This window comes from Myotis davidii, unplaced genomic scaffold, assembly GCF_000327345.1.
Source record: "Myotis davidii unplaced genomic scaffold, ASM32734v1 scaffold97, whole genome shotgun sequence".
Lineage (NCBI taxonomy): Eukaryota > Metazoa > Chordata > Mammalia > Chiroptera > Vespertilionidae > Myotis > Myotis davidii.
In genome coordinates, this window is record NW_006289392.1 from 76,636 (window position 1) to 82,538 (window position 5,903).

At 36.7% G+C, this 5,903-nt stretch overlaps 1 protein-coding gene across 2 annotated transcripts in view; it reads left to right on the forward strand.

Annotated features, from left to right (window-relative positions):
• Positions 1 to 2,408: 2,408 nt before the first annotated feature.
• IL18 (interleukin 18) overlaps positions 2,409 to 5,903 on the forward strand; it is a 22,913-nt gene continuing 19,418 nt past the window's right edge. The window contains exon 1 of one of the 2 annotated variants that reach the window (XM_015562471.1): positions 2,409 to 2,591. The gene's annotated coding sequence lies outside the window, so the exon portion shown is untranslated. The remainder of the gene's footprint in view (positions 2,592 to 5,903) is intronic. The other variant, XM_006761510.2, reaches the window with a different exon arrangement.

The window sequence follows — 5,903 nt, forward strand, 5'->3', positions numbered from 1 at the left end:
TGATGTGCTGTTCTGCACGCCACCTACTGGGGATCGAGCCCACAACCCCGGCATGTGCCGGTGGCCAGAATCGAACCTGGGACCCTTCAGTCCCCAGGCGGAGGCTCTATCCACTGAGCCAAACCAGCTAGGGCTACCCCTTCTTCATCCGGGCGACAAGCTCCGTGGTGAGCCATGGCTGCGCATTTGGGATTGTGACCTTTCTTTTTCTTGAATAAATACTCTTCTGTGAGGGGATACCCACCCGACTTTTGTTAATAATTGACACACCTTGGCAAATTATATTTAACACATACATCTTAATGTTTTCCCCCTTTGGCTTATTTAAATGGTAGGTGTCATACAGACTTGTCAGTATTACGTGTATATGTTTATTTATTGGCTGTCTGTGGGAAAGCCAGTTGTTTTAAATAAGTTCCTAGAACACACATACTCAATGGGTCTAACTTTATTTGCTGATATTGTGAAATATCAGTCACTCAGTAAAACTAGGCTACATAAATGTGGTGCAGTCACGGACAGTCTTGAAAGGATCCCAATCATTGTCTGAGAGCTGATAACCACCTACGTTGAAATTTTCCCCATCTCTGGTAAAGTGAGGGAAAAAGTAATGAAAATCCCATAAAGCCAATGTATTTACTTTAAAGAATTGCCTTTATTCTAACACTATGTCCTTCCTAATGTTTTTTGGTGTTAAAAGTGTCCTTTCATAGCCCTGACCAGTTTGGCTCAGTGGATAGAGCATCGGCCTACGGACTGAAGGGTCCCAGGTTTGATTCCAGTCAAGGGCATGTACCTTAGTTGCGGGCACATCCCCAGTAGGAGATGTGCAGGAGGCAGCTGATCAATGTTTCTATTTCTCTCCCTTCCTCTCTAAAAAATCAATAATATATATATATATATTTTTAAAAAGTGTCCTTTCATGAACTAATCTTAAACTTAATAAAATTTAATGTCCTTACTTAAAATATAAAGTTATGCACTCAGCATTTATCTAGTCTTCATTATTATAATTATTGTTATTATTATTATGGTCCATTAAATCCCAAAGTGTGGAGAATACTGATCTAATTCCTCTCCCAGCCTTCACAGTGTATGATCTCTAAACAGGTAGTTAGCTAGTTCTTAAAATATTTCCAGGAAAAAATTATTCTACCTAATACATAAATGTCTACATCAGATTAAGAGAACACTATGGACATTTTATTTTACTTTTAAAATCTTGTCTCCATTGCATAAGCTAAATGAGTACAAATAAGTGAGAGGGTGTGGAGGGTTATAGTTTTCCAGTGGTTTAAAATATTCAAAGGGCTATCATCATTTCATATAATCTTCACAAACAACCCTATGAAGTAGGTAGAACATTTGGGTTACTCTATAAAATATAAAAATGTAAAAAAAATGTGTGTCCCAAAACTAAGAAATAGATTGTTATGCATTCTACATTGTTACAGTTGGAGAAAAGTAATTGGCAATAAGCCATTTAAAATTAACTTGTTTGGTCCTCTGCTACTGATCATTGTTTGACTCCACTTCATACTTTCATGTTGACTGGCCCAATTGGACATTACAGTTGGAGGATGAAAACTCGTTATCTCAATGTCAATCATATGTGCATTCATATCATACACTCCTCTCTTTTTTTATCATACACTTCTTAAATGTGCACTTTTTTCTTCTGATACCCGCCACACCAAGTACCTCCCATCATCCTGCCATAGACTTATTTTGTAATCACTACTGTGGCCATGATGTTTTTATGATCTTATAAAATTAAAACACTCTTGTTGAAAACCAAACCAACAAACAAAATATAAAACTAGCTGCTAATGTAAGCATTTTTTTTTTCCTAACTCTAGAACCCCTGTTTCCTTATAGTCTCTGTACTGGCAAAAAAGCAAAAACCAAAAGTCACTTTGCTAATTACCTTGCTAGCAAGGTAGTATGATTTAGCATATGTTCAAGAAAAAAAAATTGTCTAAAAAGCTTTGTTTCTACTATTATTTCCAAAACTGTGATATTTACATTCTGCTTCTCAAAAGTTATGTTTTAGGTGCTATAATTACATTACATGAATTATTCTAATAGGGCTAATTATTCAGCACTGTTTAAGAAAGTTTTGTGCTGAAGTACGAGAAGAAAGTCTTAAACAGATTAATGTGAAAAAGATGCTTTCAATTGACAGATGCTTTTTTTAAAGTTGCTTGGATATACTTCTGAAAGAGGGACAAACTTTGGGCAGTCAGAACTTCAACTTTTACAGAAGAAATTATTTCATTAAAATAATGGTTGTACATTAAAAAAATACCCACATTCTTTGACAATTTATTTCAAGTTCTATTGCCCTGAGAGCCCACAGTTAAAGGCGGGTCCAAGACGTGCCAAGTCTCCTCCCTCCAATTTTCTTCCTAGTTCCTCCCTCTTCCTCTGAAGGGCTGGCACAAATGAGCGGCGAGGCGTGTGATTCTCAATGCTTTTTGCATTCCCTGCTGCCTGCTGAGGAGGCTACCACTTTCTACACAGCCTCCTGAAAAGAGAGAGACCTGAAACCGTCCAGACCACTTCCTGGTCTAGGAAGCGATTGAGCACAGGTAAGCAATAATCATTCCTCTTTCTTTGGAAACCCAAGCATGGCGATTAGGGATAAATAAGCTAGAAAAGCGATTGAGAGAAATTTAAGTGTTCTGACATCGTTTTGATGGGCAGTCAGTAACAACATAAGGAATATTGCAAAGCCAGAGTCGAAACTTTTTCTCTCTTTTAGCAAACAGTGGAGAGTACCACTTTAGAGCAAATATTCTCAAACTTTTTGGTCTCCTGATTTCTTTACATATCTATAAATTATTAAGGACCCTGAATTATTTTTCTTTCTCTAGGTCATTTACTGTATTACTGTCATTTACAGTATTTCAATTAAAACTGAGAAATTTTAAAAATAATGACCTATTAATTTATTTTAAAATAACAAAAAGCCATCACATGTTAGCATAAATAACATTTTAAATTATAGATCACTAAAAAACCTACTATAAAGAGTGACATTGTTTTTTATTTTTACAAATCTCTTTAATGTCTGCCTTAATCGAAGACAGCTGCATTCTCATCCACTTCTGGTGCAATCTCTGTAATGTCAGACAGAATGTAGCTTCTGGTAGACTCCATTGTATACTCCTGAGAGAATGGGGATGAAAAACATAAATTACATGTTAGAATTACTATGGTAATAACTTTGGCCTCATGAACCACCTGAGAGCTGCTGCTTTAGAATGACAGCATAGATAAGCTTTTCTTTAAAGGGAGTCTCAGCTCCGAATCAATTATTTTAAAAGCAAACACAAAATTTGCCAAAGGTTGAGCATCTTGATGGAAGCTGCCCCAGCACCTTTAGGCTGGGCAACAGTTGGACAATATACAATTCCCCAGAAGAGGTTTATTTTACAGTAACAAAGGGGCTGAATAAATATCTATTTTGAAGTATGTATAACAAAAATTAGGACACCCTTAGAAATCCTCTTTGCTTTTTGCCTGTATGCAGCTATTTCGGGTTCAATTAAATCTTCCTTTAAAATATCTTTTTAAATCTGATTTGTTCATATTATCCCTCCATGAATATTATGAATTCTTACTTGAATTTCTACATCAATTCTTATAGTAGTTTCATAACCTGTCTCTAATCTCATTCAGAATGCCCTGTCGGCTCAGTAACCTGCTTCCCTATTGCCTGTGAAATTAAATTCAAACGCTCTGCAAGACTTCCAGAGCCCCCCATGATTCAACCCCACCCTACCCTGTGTTCCCCGAAGGGCAGCCAAAGTGTCCTCTAGCATAAAAAGTACGGCCTCATTCAGTCCAGCACCACCACCACCACCACCACAACGTTGTTGTTGTTTTAATTATCACATAAATGCTCTTCCATCTGTTTAACTTTTAAGCATCCTTTCAGATTAAATTCCATTTTCCTTTTCACACAAGGCCACTCCAACTACATCCGTTCCATTTTGGCTTTTAGTCTGTATTTAGCAGTTAATTCTGTATCTCTTATCATTAATTCTTTACTTAAATCTTTACCTAGGTCTACTCCCATACCAACATACAGACATTAATAAGATGGCAAAATTTTCAAGGACAAAGGGATTTACGGAACTGAAAAGTTGGGTTTTGAATCTTGTTGCTGACAAGATGACTACACACCTGATTTCAGGGAATTTGTTAGGTAATATGCTCCTCATTTTATCCCATACTATTCCGCAGCATTGGAACATTTTTACTTTTAATCTAATAGTATGTTTTTAAACTCCTACTAGCTTAACAATGCTGACTATCTCATAAATATTCAATCAATACAGGTTGTTTTAGAATTATCAAGAAGTGGTTATTAGGGTATTTGCCACAAATAAATGGGTTGGTTTTTTTTTTTTTTTTGAGACTTATGTAGAATCGAGAATTACAAAATACTGGAGCTGGAAAAAACCTTAGAGATTGACCATTCAACTCCCTGTTTATCCAAATGAGAAAACTGAGACCCTCCTCATTAAATGACTGGCCCCAGACAAGTTTGGAACACATTTGGCCTAATTTCCATCATAATTTTCCACCATTTGCTAGAATCTAGCTCGTTTCCAAAGCTTGCATAACTAAAACTGTTTTTGTTTCAAAAAACTAATTGTCGCTGCATCTCCCTGAGAAGATCTTTCTAAAATGGTTTATAACTCTTTTTTAAAAAAAAAAAGTCAATAATCTGAGTATCTTAGATGAAATATTTTTAAACATTTTTATCCAATAGAAACTATAATTTGTATAGCTTAGTTAAGAAAGCAAAGAAGCACAGATGAGAAAGGAAAAGGAAAGTTGGGGGAAGAGGAAAGGAACACTATTCTTGTAATCATAGACGTACAAGATCTAACAAAAAGAGTGGCAAGAGAATAAAGAATTCAAAATAAACTCGCATGAAGATAAACTAACTATCAGGGAACAAAAGAAGAGGAAGAACATTAGAGAAAGTATTCTATCTTAAAACCTGCTTTTAGATTTCCCCCATTTTCTTTTTCTCGTTGGCTGTAAGATGGAGTGAAAGTTTTAAGACAGAAAAAAATGTCTAGCCCTGGCCGGTGTGGCCAAGTTGGTTGTGTGTCATACTATGCTCTGAAAGGTTGCCAGTTCTATTCCAAATCAGGGCACATGCCTGCGTTGCACCCGGTCAGGGGCCTGCAGGAGACAGCCAATCCATGTGATTTCACATCATGTTTCCCACTCTTTCTCCCTCTTCTTTCCTCTCTCTAAAAATCAATGAAGAAAAATATCGTAAAAAATAAAAATTCTACCAACCCTTTATCCATTGTCATGGTGACAAGTTTTATCATAGCAAACATTTATTTACTGCATGTAAGTTCTTTTCTGGTGTTGAAGATTTTTTAGAAGAGAATAACTTGTTATCTTAAAGAAATTCAGGCTAAAGCTGGGCAGAATGATTTGTCATCAAAATAACCTTTAATTTATGAAAGGTCTTCTCCCTACTCTTTTTTTTTAAATATATCTTATTGACTTTTTACAGAGAAGAAGTGAGAGGGATAGAGAGTTAGAAACATCGATGAGAGAGAAACATGGATCAGCTGCCTTCTGCACGCCCCCTACTGGGCGTGTGCCTGCAACCAAAGTACATGCCCTTGACCGGAATCGAACCTGGGACCCTTCCATCCACAGGTTGACGCTCTATCCACTGAGCCAAACCAATTACGGCCTAAATAATCTTAATTCAATGTAAGAGCTATTTCAGATGCCTGGAGGAGGGAGGATTGGGGAAGGTGGGTACTGAGAAGAGAATGATTAGCTAGGAATGTAAGAGTTAGGGAAGTTTTCCTAGAGGAGATGTTTGAGCTGGGACTTAAGGAAGAGGGCTGACGGGG